Source organism: Lygodium microphyllum, chromosome 12 (assembly GCF_053477565.2).
Source record: "Lygodium microphyllum isolate KBCC chromosome 12, Lygodium_microphyllum_v1.1.10, whole genome shotgun sequence".
NCBI classification, from domain to species: domain Eukaryota; kingdom Viridiplantae; phylum Streptophyta; class Polypodiopsida; order Schizaeales; family Lygodiaceae; genus Lygodium; species Lygodium microphyllum.
The window spans coordinates 33492912-33512437 of record NC_141146.1 but is presented as its reverse complement, the minus strand read 5'-3'; the positions used below and the strand labels follow the sequence as shown (position 1 = coordinate 33512437).

Here is a 19526-nt window from a genome sequence, read left to right as displayed (position 1 = left end):
TGAGAGTCTCTCTCTCTCTCTCTCTCTGGCCCTAAACAGGGCACGGCGCCATGCCCTGTTTAGGGCCAAAGAGAGAGAGAAAAAGACTCTCTGTGAGAGAGAGTCTTTCTGCAGATTGCGGGCATGGTGCTGCAGGGCGAGTAGAGCGCACGGGTTAGGAGAGAGAGAAAGATAGAGAAAGGGAGAGAGTGTGGGTTGTAGTCACCTTGAGCTTGAAGTATGGAAGCGCCCTTGTGTGCGTGTGTTGAGCAGCAAGCCGTAGTGTGCGTGGAGAGATAGATAGGGAGAGATAGAGAGTGTGGTTGAGAAAGAGGGAGAGAGAGAGAGAGAGGGTGACGGGGAGAGCTGGGTGTGTTGATTGGTGTGTGGGGTGTTGGTGAGAAGCGAGTGCACATGTGTGGTTTAGAGGGGACTCGGTGTGTAGGTGGCGTGTATAGAGTGCGGCAACGGCGCTGGTGTGTGTGTGTGTGTGTGTGTGTATATGTGTGTGCGTGTGTGCTGCTAAGACAAGGGGCAGCGGGTGTGAGAACGTTGAGTGAGTGTGTGTGAGTGGAGGGAAATGGGTGAGTAGGTGGCGCGCCTTGTTTAGGGCCAAAGCGAGAAAGAGAAAGATTCTCAGTGAGAGAGAGAAAGACTCTCTCTCACAGAGAGTTTCTCTCTCTCTCTCTCTCTCTTTGGCTCTAAACATCGCACGACGCCGCTTTCTCTCTTTCTGGTTTCTCTCTCTCCTTTTACAATTATAACTTGATAAATTTTATATCCTCAAAAACTCTAAATAATATTACAAAAATCATCATAACTTGTAGGGCACCATGTAAAATAAGGAATAAGATATTGTGCTCATAAGGTTGGAAGATTTTTATTAATAGGCTCAATGATGAATTGTAAGTGTGGTAGAAAGAGGAGATTGTGGTGCATTAATTTCATAGCATGACTCACCAAAAATTATCAAAACAAATATAAGGACATCATTAGTGCATTTATGACTGTTGAAGGGGGTTTTATTATTCATGTTCTAAGAATTGAAGGGGGTTTACAAATCACAATTTGATAGGAAAATTGACCTTTTTTAATCAAGTTTTTTTAAATACGAGAACTATATTATGCAACTCTTGAACATGTAGGCAATCTTTCACTCTTATTGTTTGAGGTCATGGCTAGAGAGATCACTATTTTTGGCCCCCTGGAAGGTCAGAAGCTAGTTCTGTTTTTCCAACAAGAATATGTTGAGCTTAGACTTGCATTGCTTGTGGATCATTTTCATCTTCAAGGTAAGGCTTTTTCTTTGAAGCCTCTATCCTTGAATATAGAGCAATGTAAATTGAAGCCCATACAGTTGTCAGATGGTGCATATGTTTTCTTCTAGATTTCGTGGCCAACCAGTTATACATAGTTTGCATTGATGAAGCAATTGGCAAGGATAAAACTATTCTCCATGGGCTTGGTGATGAAGGTTGTGAATAGGAGTTGTATGAGCACCATAATGTCGATAGAATGGCCTCAGGTTCTGGGTCCAAGACTTAGCCTTCCTCAGTTTTTGATTTGATAAAGGCTATGCCATTAAATAGTAGCTTGCATGCTGCTATGCAAAGTGTTAAAGACTTCCAAAAGCTTCTTGAGCTTCCAAGGTGTTATGATGGTTATGTTTCATTCGAGCTTTCCCCATGTGCTTCAAAGTCCTCTATGATTGGTATGGAGCAAAAGAATGCTTTCTCTTCACCCCTCTTCATTTCACTCTAATCGTATAATTGGCTACTTTAGCCATTATTTGATTTCCCCTCTTACACTTTCACTCTTGGCACACATCCAAGCTAAGGAGAGTGTGGAGCCATTTTTATTTCAGCAAACCTCTGCAAATTATACTTTTAAATAAAATTTTCTCTAATCTAACCCAACCGTGGTTAGAGAGGCAACCCAAGGTTCCATAATAAGGAGAATAGAACACACACACCATCAAGAGAGTGTTGTGAGGAGTTTAGAGAAGGATTACTACTCTTGCCATAGATTTCTATACATTCTATAGCCTCACCATTTCTACACATTCTATAGCCTCACCATTGCTTCCTTATTTGAGCTTTCCAATGTCTCTAGTTCCCAATGGGTTAATAAGGGTAGCTTGCCATTGATTCTCTTCACATACCCGTCATTTGTATGGCGACAATAGCCTCACATGTGGCCTATTCCGCCGACCTTCTTTGCACCCCCTTTGCAGTGCATGCTTAACCATCTCGCTGAAAGACCTGAAAGGATAGACACCAATGGTATGACCAATTTAAAAGCACTCTGGAGTGGAAATGTTGAGCCCAAAAAAGCATGTCTGGCTTGGTTGGTACTCTATAGAGCTGCTTGGACTTAACAAAAAGCTCTCCGCATCAAGAAGGGTGATGGAAATTGTGTGAGATGCAACAAAACTAAGATGACATCCACATATTCTTTCAATGCCCCAAAATTGTCCCTTTTATCAAAAAGTTTGGGGACTACGTGCAAAGTGAAGGCAAATCTTCTTGAACAGCTAAACAAATGCTTATCGGAGAATCCATTGGCTGCTCATTAGGTCTATGGACCGTCTTAAGGGCAAAAATCCTTTGGTCCCTATGGCTATATCATCTTGATGGCATTTTCGCAAAAATTTTTCATCTTGAAAGAGGCGCTCATGAAAGTGGAAGAGAGTTACTTCACAAGCACTCTTCGCCTCCTAGACCACAAGATCTCCAAACTATCGGTTAAATAGTTAAAGAGATGGATGACTAAATCCACCCTAGAGAGCCTAGGAGTCAAAAGAGAATGCTTTGCCACCATAGTAGATCTTCGGTTTATTTTGAAACTCCAATTCTTGTAACTCAATTAGGGATATGGTTCTCAACCATTCCCATTATAATCGTCTCATTTTTTATCTTTAATATAATTTACTTTTTATTGAAAAAAAACACAATACTAAGGCCTTCTCTCGACAGGCCAAAAAACCTACTTAATCTTTAAAATAATTTACTCTTTATTGAAAAAAAAAAACACAACACTAAGGCCTTCTCTCGGCAGGCCAAAAAACCTACTTAATTTTTACGTGTTTAGTTATAAGCCTTGAAGGAGATCGGCCACTCTAAAACAACCACGGGAGAGAGAGAGGGTTAGGCCCTAGGGGGATGTCATCCCGCAAAAGGCCTTCATCATCTCCTTCTCGGAGAAGCGCACAAAATGCAAAGGCTGCGCAGGTGCTTCGTACAGCATATGGTGATGTGGAATTCCCTTCTTTGATTATAGACCTCATCGCCCAACACGTTTCCGGTGAGGCATCTGCTTCTTTTGCACATCCTTCTCCCTCTGCCTATGCCTAGTGCAGCACTTGGAAGCAGTATCAATTTCAGGAACGCCCCGTATTCCTTGCATATCGGGGCCCTCTCGGTGCAAGGCCTCCAATTTCTCTTGTCCTTGTACATGAGAGTTTCTCTAGGTTTGCTCTCGACCTTGAGTGCAACAATGCTGAACTGTCGGAAGACCACTCTGCAATGGCCAATGATGTATATGAGATGTTCACGGAAGGGTTTGATGATGAAGTGCAGCAGATGAACGAAGGAAAGCTCTCAACCCTTTTCGAGTCATACTTGGGTGCAGGGCCTTTCAGGCAGTACAAAACTATAAAGATGGATGGGCTCATGGCTTTTACATTCACAAATCAACCCTCTCACATAGTTTTTGAGGATAAAACGGATGATGGTTGTTGTAATGGATATTTTGAGGGCCTGGAGATTAGTAGACGGCTCTTCCATGCAATGAGAGATAGGTCACATGGCATATTGGTGCTAAGGGCAGGCTTGTATATAATAATCATCGCACTTGTTATGGATAGGAAGGAGAATGTACTGTTGTCGGAGCCTCTGGCATATGTCCCTTTTTGGGGGCGAGAGTACCAAACAGTGCTACAAGGAGCTAAGGCCATGAGGACGCTGAGATTAGTGAGTCATTCCTTTCCCTATTGCAGCATGGCAGAATGTGGGTTCTCTCAATGAAATTGGTTTGGTTTTTTGTGGTACCTTTGAAGGGCAGTGTAAGGTTGCCAAGTTCACTGAGCAATATTCATGCGAAGCCCACGAGGCATGGCATAGAGAGAACTTGGCACATGAGCTTCTTGAGTACAGGAATCTTGGCGCTGGGTGGAAATTCGTCACCATGGAGTACCTTTCAAAAGATGTCGGCTGGCATTCTGTTGCAAAAGAACCTCTTGATGAGAAACTGCGAGAGCTCTTAACAGCGAGTTTGGAGAAGGGGCATGGGACTGGGTATGTCCATGGTGATTTCAGGCCTCCTAACCTCCTCATCAATGATAACAAAGAAATCCAGGTTATTGATTTTGAATGGTCAGGCCGAAGATGAAGCGCACTACCCAATGAAACTGAATCCAAAACTGCAGTGGGAACCCACCGCATGCAGAGGTGCGAAGCTAAGAAAGATTCATGATGTATGGCAAGTTAGCAACTTCACTGTGGATCTTGGAGCTTCTACTTCAAGATCTACCTAAGTGTAGTTGCATGTACAACTCCTGGTACTGTCTTGACAGAACCTTTACATTTTTGGTTGTGAGTGCTGCTTTTTTGGCACTAAGCATTTGTTTCCTATGTGATTATGCAAGCAAGCACAATTTTGTCTTCCATAATAGGAGGGGATGTAAGAAGCTTCCACCAAGAATACCACTTTTTATAGGCAAATGAAAATGAGGAAAGCAGGGAGCTTACCAGTGATAATGCGCATGTACATATTGCAAGACATAATCCTTCCCTTTTAATGAAGTAAGGGGCTGGCTACGAAATTTTGGTTTAGGTAAATATGTGCAGCGCTTTGATTGATTTAGAAGTTATTCCTTTGTTGACAATTGATGATCGTAAAGAGATGGGGATGGCTGCAGTTGGTTCCTGCAGAAAACTGTTTTATGCCATTTAACAGCCTGAAAAGTGCCTCCTAAGTAAACTTGAAATTTCAGCTTCATGTTTTGTTGTTTATGTATGGACTTTGAATGCTGTTATGTTGATGTTTTATATTGATTATTAGTTGTAATATTATTTGACTTTTAAATAATGTTTTTCTTTTGTGTCATGGCTGTGTAGGAATTGTTTTAGTTGCAACTGTGTTTGAATTGAAAAAAGGATGAACACACGCACATATAGTGGTCATTTCACGCACCTGATGCAACCCCCTTACACGTGTATACATGCATACTCATGCATTTTCATGCATTTGTTTCCCTATTTGGTATACACGTCTACATGCATACATTTACATGCACCCATACTTGTACATCTTGTCCGATTAACATAACGAAGTGCATTGATAAGGAAGCACATTGATGTGGAGTTATGTTTTCTCTATGCATACGTAATCACTAACATGTGCACAGTTCTACAGAACATGTGGTCATTTTGATTAATGTCTTGTACCGACTTAACAAGGAACTATCTTTTCTTTTGAATACATATGTATATACAAGAATACATCACATTCCGACATTTCTTTTTACAACACAAAAATAAAGAAACATGACATGCAAAACACACATTTTACACTCCCTTGCTAATCATTGTGTACCTTATAGATGTGTGATGGTACTAGTTGGTCAGGCCCGTTTTTTGTATAGTATATTTGATGAATGGACAGATCAATTGTTCATGCTTCTAGCCCTTCTTTTGTGCTCAACATTATCACGACTAAAATATTAGATGTATGTTGATATTAGATGCATGTTGTATTTAAAGTCTTGGATTTGTGTAGTTGAAAGGGTGCACTATGTGTTAGTGTCCATCTCTACTGTCTAGATATGTGTGTGAAGTTTTTTAGATGGCAAGCCTTTTTGATGTTCATGCATGATAGTTCCAAGGTGGGCAAATGGCATTGTATAAGTTTTGACCAGCACTCACACTTCTACTCGACCTTATGCTCTAAGTTCGTGGTTGTTGGATGCGGATTGAAGGGTAAATGGACCAATTTTGTAGCGTCACAAAAATCTCTCAGAGATTGTCATATCGCCTAGCATCCTGGTTGCTCTGCAATGCCAGTCTTATTCACGGAGGAGTGGAGGTGCAAAATTGGTTGTTTTTTCAATTGTAGGCTTCCCCACTATCTAGATGCATTATCTTGTTTGGACTTGTATGCCTATAAAGAGGGGAATGATTGTTTGGCTTGTTATGTGAACGAGTGCTTTAACATAGTCACGTGCCTCATCCCTCAAGAGCACATTCGTGTGATATTTCTCATCCCTCAAGAGCACGCTCATGTGATATGCTTCATTCAACATATCACATGCCTAAGGAAAGACACCCAACTTTTAATTGACCTGATACATATCACACTGGGACAGCTTCGTACAGCAGTTATTTTTATCCGCAAAGAGTGTTGGTATCTGATTGATAGCTAAATTGTATCTATGATCTATTATTTGGTAGATATCACAAATTGTTGAAAGTAGGATCTAAATACAGGCAGTTTTAACAACAGGGTTGTGCTGTATCTCATTGGGTACGTTGGGCACTAAATAATTTCCTCTGTTCAATATTGTATAGGAAGGATTGCAATGCCTTGTGTTGAGCCAGTGGTTCTCCCATGGCTTTTTATAATAGAACAAGTGCAGTAGCTTTTGATCTTCTTCTCGATGGACTTGAGAGCCAATGCTGCAAGCAAGTATTCTGTTTTGAGAGACACGGGGTCGAAAGTAGGAAGGAAACGATCAAAGCCCTTCCGTCCACTTGATGGTTCTGGTTTTGGAGATTTGCCCGGCAACTGTTGTGGGCCTGTGGATGCAGGACACACCATGCACAATTTGAAGTGTGAAGTCATGTTGTATCATTATCATGTTTGTATCCTCAGCAGTTATGTGGCATGCTTGTGACTTTCAAGGCCTGTGTTTTCCCACTCTTCTGATGTGCTGTTTTGATATGTTGGTGCTATTCTATTTGTTTAATGTCTTCTACTTTTCTGGCATATTGATCGCCTTTTTGAGGAAGGTGGAGTCTAGAATCTGACAGTGGCTGCTTTTTGCTATTGAAGTCAAAGCATTTATTCGCCAATATGTTTTTGGACTGTTCATGCGCTTGCCATCATCCAGGTGTTTTTGGACTGTTTATGTGCTTGCTGTCATCCAGGTATTTTGGTCAAAAAAATTATTGGAAAGAGCAGACTGATTTGGCTGAGTCATGGACTGAGGGTGTTTTCGTAGTACGTCTTCGTTTAACAACTGTGCATGCACATGCATATGATGTGGAACTAACATGATGGTTGGTAACATGGATTGGGATTCAGGACGGGAATATGCTGCTATCCCCCACCATCCCCAAGTCGGAAAATAGTCATCTCGTGTGACTATGGGAACATGAGTCATGCTAGTTAGTAACTTGGGTTGCGAGTATATGCCACCATCTCCAGGTTTGAAAATAGCCACCCATTGACTATGGTTTGCATTTACACTTCTGAACGGTGCATGCACATTAATATGATGCTGAAATGCAGGCTGTTATGGTGCTAATATTCTAAGTGGATGGTTTGATTGATGTCTTTTTGATATGACAAACTTGCTTCACCATCGACCGTATGTTGGCTGTTGGGATAATAATTGCTTTTAGAAGTCTTCAGTTGTGGATATAGAACTTAGTTGTGGACTTACGTTGATTCGGTCAAACAGGGAGGCTTAGCCTTTTTTGTGCACCCAACCTTAATATACTTCTAGTTTATGTAATTGCCGAACTCACAATACCCCCACAAGGCACGCCCATTTGAATGTAGTTGTCTAACATGTAGTTGGCATCATTGGCATAAAACACTAGTCCTTACTTGAGGCCATCTTACCTATCATTGGCACAGTGACACATGTGAGAACGGTTGTGCTTACGAACTTGAGCCGTAATGCTTGAGTTATGAGGCTTTTTTATGTTTTACTTATGAGCTTTGGAGATGATTCTATGTTTGTATCCAAAGAATTTAATCTGACCCTATTCGTGGAAAGGAAAGTGAGCTTGGTGGCTTTCTTTGTTATGTCCTTTTCTTTACTTTTGAGTAACACTACAGGCCTATGGAACTTGGCAACTGGACAATTTGTCATGATCATTTTGCTGTGGTTTCTATCCAATGGGAATTAGATATATCACAATTATATATATATATATATATATATATATATATATATATATATATATATAGAGAGAGAGAGAGAGGATGTATATATATATATATATATATATATATATATATATATATATATATATATATATATATATGTATGTATGTATGTATGTATGTATGTATGTATGTATGTATGTATGTATGTAAGCAAGCAAGCAAGCAAGTAAGAGTAAGTAAGGAAGGAAGGAAGGAAGCAAGAAAGCAAGGAAGGAAGTAAGCAAGCAAGTAAGTAAGCACGCTTCCGTTGTTGAGTAATTTATTTCGATCTCAGTGAGTTGTCTGCTAGTAAAGCTCATTGGGTAATCTAGGTTGTGTTCACCAGCCTGGCACAACACAGCTCCTACAGTGAATTTCGAAGTGTCAATGTGCACATGGAACATGAGTGTCCAATCTGGGGCTCGTAGAATTGGTGCCGTGGTGAGAGCCTTTTTCAGTCTCTCATATGTGCATTGGCATTCCTCAGTCCATTAGAATATGATCAGTAGCTTGTATAGAGGTCTAGCAATCAATGCATAGTTCAACATAAACCCAGTCCATGTGCTCAATTTTGTAGACGAACCCTGCTCTCATTAGCTTGTCAATTTCCTCCTTGATGGTGTGGGCATGCTTTGGATTCATAGGATATAGTTGCTGCTTGGCCGACGTTGCGTCAGGTGTCATGAGTATATTGTAAGCCACTACACTCGGGTCTACCCCTTTGAGCTCCTCTAGGGACCAAGCAAAGACATCTATATACCCTCACAAGAGAGCAATGAAACTTGCTTCCTCTTCGTCAGTCACGTCGTCAGCTATAAAGATAGGTCGGGATGTCTCCCCTTCCCTGGCTAAATTGACCTCCTTGACCTTGGCGGATCCTTTGATTGGTTCACTTGCTTGCCCCTGCCGTTTGCCTCCCAGCAAGATCACTACCATGTCTTCTTTTTTGAATTTCTTGAATTGCTTTGGTAGGTCTTGCGGCTTTCGTTGCTCTTCTGCATGTGTTTCCTTAGGCAACTTCCGTCGTTCCTCCCTCAGCCGTCGGCGCCTTAGGTGGACGGGTAGGTCCCCCTTGGTGCATCTAGTCCTAGAAGGTTGAGGAATCTCAAGATCACTATCTGAGGAGCTGACTTCTGACTCAGAATCGAACTCTCTGTTTTCGCTAGGAGAGAGAGTCTCTCCTGGTGGTCGCAACTCAGATGGCAAGTCCGTTTTCAGCAGTGGTGTGGCACTTTATTGGGCTAGGCCTGCCGGCTCGTAGTCAATTGAGCCTATGTATTCCAACCAGGTTTGATCGTAATCCATACATATGACCCCTCTTTCAAATCTAAAGGCGTTCTGCTTGCGTGATTTGGAGTCACAGCTCGTATTTGTTCGATTACACATCCCTCAATATCGCATTCTATAGTGTCTATTTCCCTTTCGCTCTCATCACTGAAGGAATAGGAGTCTTCATATTCGTAGTCAGAGGTATCTTGATCCGACTGCTCATCATCTCCCAAGTCTTTCAAATCTAAAGGCGTTCTGCTTGCGTGGTTTGGAGTCACAGCCCGTATTTGTTCGATTACACATCCCTCAATATCACATTTTATAGTGTCTATTTCCCTTTCGCTCTCATCACTGAAGGAATAGCAGTCTTCATATTCGTGGTCAGAGGTATCTTGATCTGATTGCTCATCATCTTCCAAGTCTTGATACGTCTCTTCTCGTTGGTCGGGGACTAAGGGCCAATTGTACATCAAGTTTAAATTGTGTACCTTGGCTCATCCAAGAGACCTTGGAGTGGCTTAAGATTCATTGCTGGATTGCCATCTAACTTGTCAGTCAGATATCCTAGGATCTCAAGGAGCTCACGTCTATTACTCGGAACTTGGAATGTGACAGGTTTGGATCTTTTGCATAGGCTTCCAGCCATCATGCAGATTGGTATTGAGGGTGTGTCCTTGGGCTTTCCAATTGTCTTGATGGCTTGTTCATACTCCTCATTGTCAGAGAACGGCAGGTCAATGGTAGCAAGAACGTGCATCCAGTCTTGCTCGTCCATAGGATACGGGATATACTTGGTTAAGGGCCCATAGGATTTCCTAATCTAGCCGCCGTCGCCCTTCAGCATGGTGGAGGTGGCATCTAGATCAACCGGTGTGGTCTTCCAGGTGTCCATCTCTACCCTTATAGCCTCCGTTCGATTACCTAAGAAGATGAGACCGTTGCCCCAGTCTTCTATGACTCTCGTGTTGCGCATCCATGGTCGGTCTAACAGGATGTCGTAGTCCACTCCCTTCATGACTATAAAGTCAACAGAGAATTGGACTCCTGCGATCTTCACTAGCCAATTCTTTAATGCGCCGAATGGTTTCACCTTCATTCCATTAGCCAGGAACCTAGCAGTCTTGGTCGGTGGGTTATCCCAAGATTGGAATACTGCATGGCTTAGCACACTCACTCCCGCTCCCTTGTCTACGATTCTCTTTCTTGTGACATCTTCGAGAGTTAAGAGTGGCAGGACTGCATGCATCTCTGTGCCTTCCCAAAAGCATTGACATGCAAGGATTTAGGCATGGAGTGCAGCGTCAAGCTCGGTATTTGCATTTCCGTGTCGTGCTCGTGCAAGTCTGTGGCAGCTTGCTCATTTGATCCTTCGACCCACTGTTTTAGCTCTTGCCATAGCGTTGGATGCTGCCTAAGCAGGTCTCCTAAGCTTAGAGTCACAGGGGTGGTCACCAAAGTACTAAGGAGGTTGCTAGTTGCTTGCCTCTCTCCTAACTCTGCGGTTCTTGGACAATGGCCTTGACTGGTTTGCTAGCCCATAGCATGTAGACTTTGTCTAAGTGGCACTACTTGTGGTGCCATCGCATCCCTCGATTTTGGTTGTGGGGGTGAGACTGGCGTGCTCATGCTTGAGAGATCATTGGTCTCGTCTTCTAGTATGGGTTCAGCGTCTTTTAGGTGCTCTTGGGCTTCTTTTACCCACTTCTTTACCTTCTCGATGGCTTCAAGTTGGTGCTTCGGGTTGGGGTACTCCCCGACCTTAGCACTTTCCTTTTCAGCAATTTTTGGAGCTGACGTTTTTACCTTTGTGTCAATGACTTTCTTTCTAGCAGGTAGTGTCGTGGCACTTTCGGTTTTGAGCATGACCTTAGCGTTTAGCGTTTTCTTCCTCCGTCTCCGACTCTTCTTTCCGATTGAGGTTGCGTCGAGGTTGCTAGGCCCTGGCAATGATATGCCGGCCGGCTTTATCTGTGCGCGGGTCATGACATGCAATGGGATAGACGTGGCCTCCCCATCGAGTGTCTTGATACCGATTGGCTCTTGGGTCTGCTCTCCTAGGCCTTTGTCTCTCCCTCTACCTAATGCCATCACCGATACTAGTTGGTAGTCTATAAGGACTACATTGCCTTCTTCGTCATATGACACATAAGCATGTACGTAAGGCTTGTCGCCGTTCGGCTCCTCCACATAGTGGATTGGAGCGTCACTCGGTGGATGGGATACGTAGGGTCCATGTGGTTTAGGGATGCCTATAGGGTTTATCTCCATCCTAGGGATGGCCAACTTAGTGTCATTAGGTGTCGGGAGGGCCAATTGGGCTCCCCTTCTAAAAAAGTTCGGTTGCCTATTCGCAAGGTAGGGTTGACCGTAAGGCTGTGAGTATGGAAGTCTTCGAGGTAATCGACATTATATGGCATCATGGCCGAACCTACTGCAGTTAGTGCAAGGTCATGACCTAGGGTCCTGACACTCGGCTGGCAGGTGGTTTCCGCCATAATACATGCATTGGACATGTGGGTGCGCTGGTCGTCTCATCATCTCTTGCAAGTTGGATGTGTCCATTTTCATATTTGCTAGCTCTTACCCTGAATCAATGCCCTTCCCTTTATCCTGAGCACTTGGGCCTGATCTCTCGGTTGGTGTTGAAGCTCTCTCGGAATTCCTAGCGTTGGACTCTTCTCGATTAGAGCTCCTGAAACTTCTCTCCTTCAGCTGGTCGTCCACTCTAATAGCCAGCATGTCTTATTGTAGGCTCGAGTTGCTTGCCAAGGCTTTGTAGAGCTCTTCACCTCGTATTCGGTCAATGAATACTATGGACATCGCTCTTTCGGTTGGTCTCTCACCCATAAGGATTCTCTTGAAGAGGCTCCTTACATGGGTCATGTAATCTCAGATGTCCTCTTTCTCTCTTTGCTGAACATTCATGAGTCGCACTAGCAAGTTATCGGAGTATCCTGGTTCGGAGAATCTCTTAATGAAGAGATTTTTCAGGCCACTGAAATTGGCTTGCTCAGCAGCATCTAAACTCGTGTACAAGGTCCTATCCTTGTTGCCTAAGCACAGACCGAAAGCTTGCGAGTGTTGAGTGAGATCAGTGGGGCCGTTGGCCTCGCAAACCTACTCAAACTGCTCTACAAAACTATATGGGTCGTCGTTTGGTTGGTATTTGTGCAGCTGCTTTGCTACTATAAGAATTTTCGATTGGCTCTTAGAACCTTGGCCAACTCCTAGCCTTGCCAATAATGATGTTGCTAATTTTGCAGCACTCTGCTCTGCTACCGTGTAATCTAGCAGCCGCTTCGTCAGAAGCTCGCTCAGCGTGATGTCTCCTAGCGCTCTCTTGTTCTTTGTCCGAGTTCTGCCTACTAGGGCTAGCACTCTCTGGATCTCTCGCACTTGCATGCTCTTGCGTGTTTAGGGCATATATCACAAGAAAATAGAGAATACGACAGCACATCATTGCCCTGAAAATAAAGAACATGAACACAAATATGCTATCTGCGCAGACTTCAACTACCATAATCGAGAGTTTTAGTGGTTCCAAAAGGCAAATCAGAGACTCAAACACTTAAAGATCATGACACAATCATCAAGAACAACCTGTGATAGCCATAAAAGCATGGCGTTGCCTCTCTCTCTGTATTGCAGAATCACACGACTGACATCAAGAATTTAACTCCATGAATACTAGAATCAGCGCCCTGACATATAGGTAGTCAATCCCATGACATTTTAAGACACAATTACATAGGCTGATCCATATATGGAAGTAAAAGACTAAGGTTACGAATGGAATTCATGGCCTAGGGATTTGTGCCCCTAACACCTGGCATAGCCCGATTACACAGGCATGACCCGAACCCACAAGCAAAAAGTAAGAAACTGTATGACATAAAGAACATACTAATACCTTGCCAGAGGCCTTGCACCCCTTGACAAGCCACACTGAGCAGCAGTGAGTAGAGCCCCTCTAGGATACTCAAAGCCCTCTGATGCAGTTGCACAAGCAGTTCTAAAGCCAGTGAACAAAATGGCTGAAATACAAAGATAAAAAGACATAACAGCATGATACTAGAACAACTAGAAAGTAATAGGAACATAGACAATAATGTCTTTGCAAGATGACATCTGCATTCCAGAAGATTGACCCTCATGACCAACAAATACATAAGCTCTCATCTCCTGGAATTCCTCATGCATCTCATGCATAACCTCCTGTACAACATCATTGGCATCACCGGCATGAAAATGATTTTCCTGCAATAATGTAGCCACATAATCCTCACTGTTTCTTTTAGCCTCCAAAGCCTCTTGCAATTTGATCTCCAATTCATGGCATTTACTCTCAAGCAAAGATATCTTCATATGCAACTCTTCACTTCCCTACATATCAACGTGCTACTGTACCACAAACACATCCTTGAACATACCAAATGGTCGGGACACTAAAACAAAGCTTGAGCAACCTTTTGCCAAGACTGTTTTACTTCCAAAAGCAAAGCATTATGAAGTTCATCAAACTCTGATTTGAGCACTACAGACCCATCCACATCTACATCCAAATTTTGCAGAATTTGCTGCTCAACCACTTTCAAATGCTCAAACCTATTCATCAACAGTTTATGCTCAACCTGCAACTGTGCATAGATATCCATAAAATTTTGCATACTACCGAACACTGAGATTTCACTTCTTCAGTCCATCTTTCAAAAACACTAACTGAAATTTTGTTATGCTCTATCTACTGCTGCAATGCTGCAATGCTGCAACCTGCTCATTGTGTTGAACCAACAAAGCATCATACTCTGCTGCTTTTTGGTCAAACTGCTGAGCCAGACCCTCAGCCTTCCTCCTCTCAGTAGTCAATTGAGCCTGCAAACTCAGAACCTGTGCTGCAATACCTGAATGACCTTTTTCATACTGTCCCAAATAAACCATAATTTTCTGCATCATACCCATGACATCAGTCATACTAGTAACCCCAGAAACATCAGCACCCAGCTCACTTGAAACCAAAGGAGTACCAGACACATGAGCAAACTCAAAATCTCTATACAAAGTCGTACAACTAAAAAAGAGCTATATGTAACTATTCATCCATATTCCCATCATGTACTTATATTTACATCTATATACATATATATACAAAACAAAAAGAGCTCCACTTGTCCAATTATCCATGGTAAAGGGAGTTGATGTAGGTGCACTTGTGGTGTATCACAAAGAGGTTATTTGGCAACTCCACCCGTTCACATGCACCTACATAATTGAAAAGGCACATGCCCTCATATGCCTACATATACATATATATATATGTGTGTGTGTGTGTGTGTGTGTATTTCCATCCACATTATTAATGGGAATATCTACCCATGTCGTGGAGGTGGATGCCATCCAATGGCATCTACATTGGTATTTAATTCACCTTCCAAGTTTTTCAAGACTCATGGGGGTTCACCCTCCATTAGTGAGTTCCTTAGCATCAAGAGATCTCCTATTCCAACTAGGAGGGATCTTGTATTTGGAGGTTCTTACCCTCCATTTGTTTCACCATGCCCAATCAAAGGCATGGCCATCATGGGCATATCAAGTGACTTCCTTTGCTCAAAGAAGCATGGTGAAAAAAGGTCAAGTTGCTGCTGCTGGAGTACAGGTTCTGCATTATATTCCATGCGATTAGGCATTTAGCTTTAAAAAGTGTTCCCCGCAGCTTAGTAGGTTCCTGTAAAAGCCCGTAATTCTTCTTTTTTCCACTCCCGTAGCCGTTGCTCCGCAACACTCCCCCACACCTACTACGGTCTCCGTCCCTGGACACTGCACTTACCTGCCAGTGCTGCCTGCTCTGCCATATTTTGATATAGTTTGATCTTGAACCGTCCTTTGAAATCATTTAATGCGCTGCTCCAGCTCCAAGTCTTCAAGCACATCCTTTAATGGCATTTCAGCTTCCATCTTCATGAAGGTGACAGACCGACTTTGTCGAGGATCTTGATTAAGTAGTAAGAAGATATTGCTTTGAATTTCAAAAAATCATGTATAGAAGGCTTCTTCGAATGTGACGATAAAATGTGCTGGGAGAAAGATTACTCTTGCATAAAGTCCCATTAGCACTTGCCTTGATTGCACTTTTTGTAGATCCCAGCTTAACCCATAGCCTCCTTCGAAAAACCTCATCCAAGGGTGCCCAGTTTGATCAATGTCGTTGAATGTTTCAATGCATGTCACTATCATTTTTGCAATCTTTGACATCATAATACATGCAATATCTGGGACACCCTTGAACTGGTCGATAATGCCGTTGAGCACCTCTAACATGTACCTTTCTGTGGGCGCTCTATTTTGCTTTGGCGACGGCAGCACTGGGTAATTTAGCCATGTTGTCCTTTGTCTTGATGTGAACTGCTCAAAATTCTCCCAGGTTCTCCGACGTTGGATTGGACAAAAAGTCGGATCAATCCTCAATTCCTAGGGAGCCGTCACATAATAGAGCCTGTCTTTAACTCTTTTATTGAGCCAGTTTTCCCTCCATTTTGGTTGATTCTCCATAATGGCCGACGCTAAAATCCTCTATCTGTACTTGAGCGTACCCTCCAAGCTCATTGGGCTGACACTGAGGTAGAAACTCTTTCTTCATAATAAGCAGTACTTCCTGCTTAATTAGTGGATATGGCAATGATGGCATATGGTAGTCAGATACTAACCCCTTTGGTGTTAGATAGGCAATGCTAGCAGAGTGTAGTATTTTCTGTTCCCAAGCCGTGCATTCTTGAACCACTGCGTCTACCTCAATTTGGATTCGTCTTTGAAGTTCATGTTCCAAATCCATCTGCCTTGGGTCGGTGCATGAATACCCTGCCGTAGTGTAATCCGGCTCCTCTTCTGCACCGCCCATGCTTGCACTTGTTCCTGCAACATCCGCTTCCATTTGCAGTGGCTCAAAGTAACTCTGCTCTGGAGGTGGCATGTCCATAGGAGGTGGCATTGGCCTATTTTGTAGCAGAATCTCCTTATTCATTAGTTCTTGTTCTTTACGGGCCAGCAATAGTTTTATCTTTTCCAGCTCCACTTTAAGTTCTTTGATTTCATTGTCCTTGGCAGCTTCCCTATGCATAAATCCTGTTAGCATCGTTATGCGCTGCAATCGTTCAAGATCCAACTGCTTCTGCAACTCTGGGACTCTGTTGTCTGGCTGTACGGTTCCAGTGATTGGGTTAGATAGTGCTTTCAGCGCATAACAATTGCAGCGCATCGTTATGTGCTGCAATCGTTCAAGATCCAACTGCTTCTGCAACTCTGGGACTCTGTTGTCTGGCTGTACGGTTCCAGTGATTGGGTTAGATAGTGCTTTCAGCTTGCTCCAATCTGGTCTGGCTCACCACATGTGCCGTTTGCATTGCCACTATCTGTTGTTCTTTTACAGCCATCTGCCCAGCATGTTCCTTTTGTAATCTCTCCATCTCTCTCTTTTTTACATCTAACTGTAATGTTAGAGCCTGCTCAGCACCTTGGGATCTTTCCAGAGCATGTTTGCACTCTCCTAAATCCCTGTATACAGAGTGGAGCTCTGCGTTTGTCACCTTTAACTCTTGAGCTCGGTTGTCAAGATCCTTTTGAATAGTCTTGATTTGCTCTCCATCTTTTTTTACTTGTTGAACCAATAAAGAATTGGTTTCATTTGCTAATTTAAGCTCTGCTTCATGCTCTGTTATCTTTTTGTTGTATTCCTTGAATGTTACTGCTTGGTCCATTGCTGCTTTTACGATCTTTTCAATATCCTTTTGGATCCGTTGAGCAGACATCAGGATTGGCTCTTCATCTACAACTTCTTGAGGTTCTCGTACCCGCAACATCTGCTTGAGGGTCCTTTGGAGCCTCTTCTTCTTTGTTGAGCTCAACCACTGCAGGCAATTCCTCAGATTCATTTCTTAAAGCATTACCTGTCTCGGTAATTTCTTCTGGTGTTTCTTGGACACCTTGCTCTTGATGTTCTATCGGTTCTTGAGCCTGGCCTTCTCTTGTAGATGGTGGATATTGAGACAGTTGTAGTTCCAGTGGGGCTATTTGTGTCAGCTGCACTTCTTCCTGAACCACAGCTGGTTCATGTTCTAGTTCTTTTTCTTTTTCTGCCTCGGCCATGAGTTCAGTACTTGCTTCCGGAGAGACTTCTTTCATAGTAGGGGAAGGCATAATCATTTCATCTTCATCTGGAATTGGGATGTCTTGTACTCTTGAGTCTTGACCTCTTTGATGATTCTTGTGCTTGCTCAGCACCCGCTCTTTCAAGTGGTCTTTTGCCTAGTCTTGCCTCCACATGGGCTCTGCCTTGTTGTTCCAATCTTGTTGTCGTCATTTTTAGCTCCAATTCTTGCAGTCTTTCTCTGCGGAGCTCTTGAGCTGTCGGAGCTTCTCTCTTAGAGCTTGTAGCCTTTGTCTTTGCCGGCCTTGGTGCCACATCAACTTTGATCTTTGTACGTTGCTCTCTGGCCTTATCAAACCTCTCCCAGCTCTCTGGTTTAGCAGGATGCTCTAGGAACGGATTTTCTGCTTCTTCTCCACTAGCAGCTTGCTGCTCTGTTGTAGGTGCCACTTCTTCTTCTTGGTTCGATTCTGTCATCTCCTCATCTGAGCTTTCCTCTTTAGTGGACCTGTCTTCCTCAGACTCTTCTAGATCCTCTATCTGTTGTTTACCTCTTGTTGATCTTGCAGGTTGTTCTAACTGGGCTTCTAACTGGGCTCTTACAGTTTGTGCTACGGGCTTGCAGAGCTTCACCCAGTGGTCAATCGGAGAAGCAGGTGGTAACTCATCTATCATACCCACCGCATGATATGCCAGCCTTGTAAGGTATTGGCCGCAGTTCATATGTAACGCATTTGGCAAATTTTTTGTTCTTGCAAAGGCTTTTAGTTCAGAAAACACCAACTCTGCAAAATTTAGTGACCACATCTACCTTGTAGATGTAGGAACTTTGGAGAAGAATGTTGCAACTCTTCTATGCGGCTTGGTATAGCGGACAGCTTTGTCATGTTGAAACTGCTGTGTGTATAGCCTTAAGGCCATCTCCGCCTCTTTGTATACCATGTCCCTAAAAGTGAACTCCTGTGCTGGAGTTTGCATGAATGTGGCATAGTTTGGTATAGCAGACAGCTTTGTCATGTTGAAACTGCTGTGTGTACAGCCTCAAGGCCATCTCTGCCTCTTTGTATACCATGTCCCTAAAAGTGAACTCCTGTGCCGGAGTCTGCATGAATGTGGCATAGTTTTCTTCGACGGTGTTTCTGGAGTGGAGACTTTGATTCCCCCTTGGAACCTTGAGTGCTTCCGAGACCATTTCTTCAGATATTCTGACATTGATCATCACTCCATCTCTGTCTTCAATCATCGTATTGCCGTCTTCAACCATAATGCTGATCAACTGGTATGATCGTCTTGTATCTATGCTCCACGCTGGTAGATTGAAATATTTCTTCAATCCCACTTTCTCAAAGATCTTCATAGCATCTGGATGCTTGTGCATTTGATCAAAATTATCCAGCACTATGGACACAGTCCATACAACTCCTTCTGGAGTCTTGAATGATCAGGTGAACACTGCAGTGCCGAATGCTCTTAGAGACTCCTTATCTACATAGCATTCGGTCGCAACTCGGATGTTGGTTATTTCAAAAGGTTGCGCTTCTTCGAGCATCTTCGCCTTGCTCATGTATCTGCTTCTTCTTTGGTAAGATTGAGAAGCCATTTTTTTCCTGTAGGTAGACAACATCAAGGCCCACATAAGAGAAGCTTTAGAGTAAGCATTTGAGTGCTCATTACTTCGTCCGAGCTCGCAGAAGCAGACACATAAGAATCGACTTTTTTATTTATGGTGCAAACACAAAAATGATCATAACTTATGCTTTAATGCACCATTCTCTACGACGCTTGACTTTTTGAGATCCTTGGGAGATGGTTTTCATGCTGATAACATCAGAAGATTGCAGTGTGTGTGCAGCAAGAAATCATGGTTTCTTAGCTGACACACAAGGATCTTATTTTTCATCATCTGTGCATAGTATATTGCCTATACATCATGCTTGGAAGGTTTAGGTGCAGAGTGAATCTCATAATATGCATCAAACAGCTAATT

General features: G+C 43.0%; 3 pseudogenes; 1 reads left to right on the top strand and 2 right to left on the bottom strand.

Annotated features, from left to right (window-relative positions):
• The first annotated feature begins 3503 nt into the window (after positions 1-3503).
• On the top strand, positions 3504-4513 carry LOC148027621 (uncharacterized; annotated as a pseudogene).
• Positions 4514-14131: 9618 nt separating this feature from the next.
• Positions 14132-17324, bottom strand: LOC148027620 (uncharacterized; annotated as a pseudogene).
• Positions 17325-17602: 278 nt separating this feature from the next.
• On the bottom strand, positions 17603-19175 carry LOC148027619 (uncharacterized; annotated as a pseudogene).
• Positions 19176-19526: the final 351 nt, after the last annotated feature.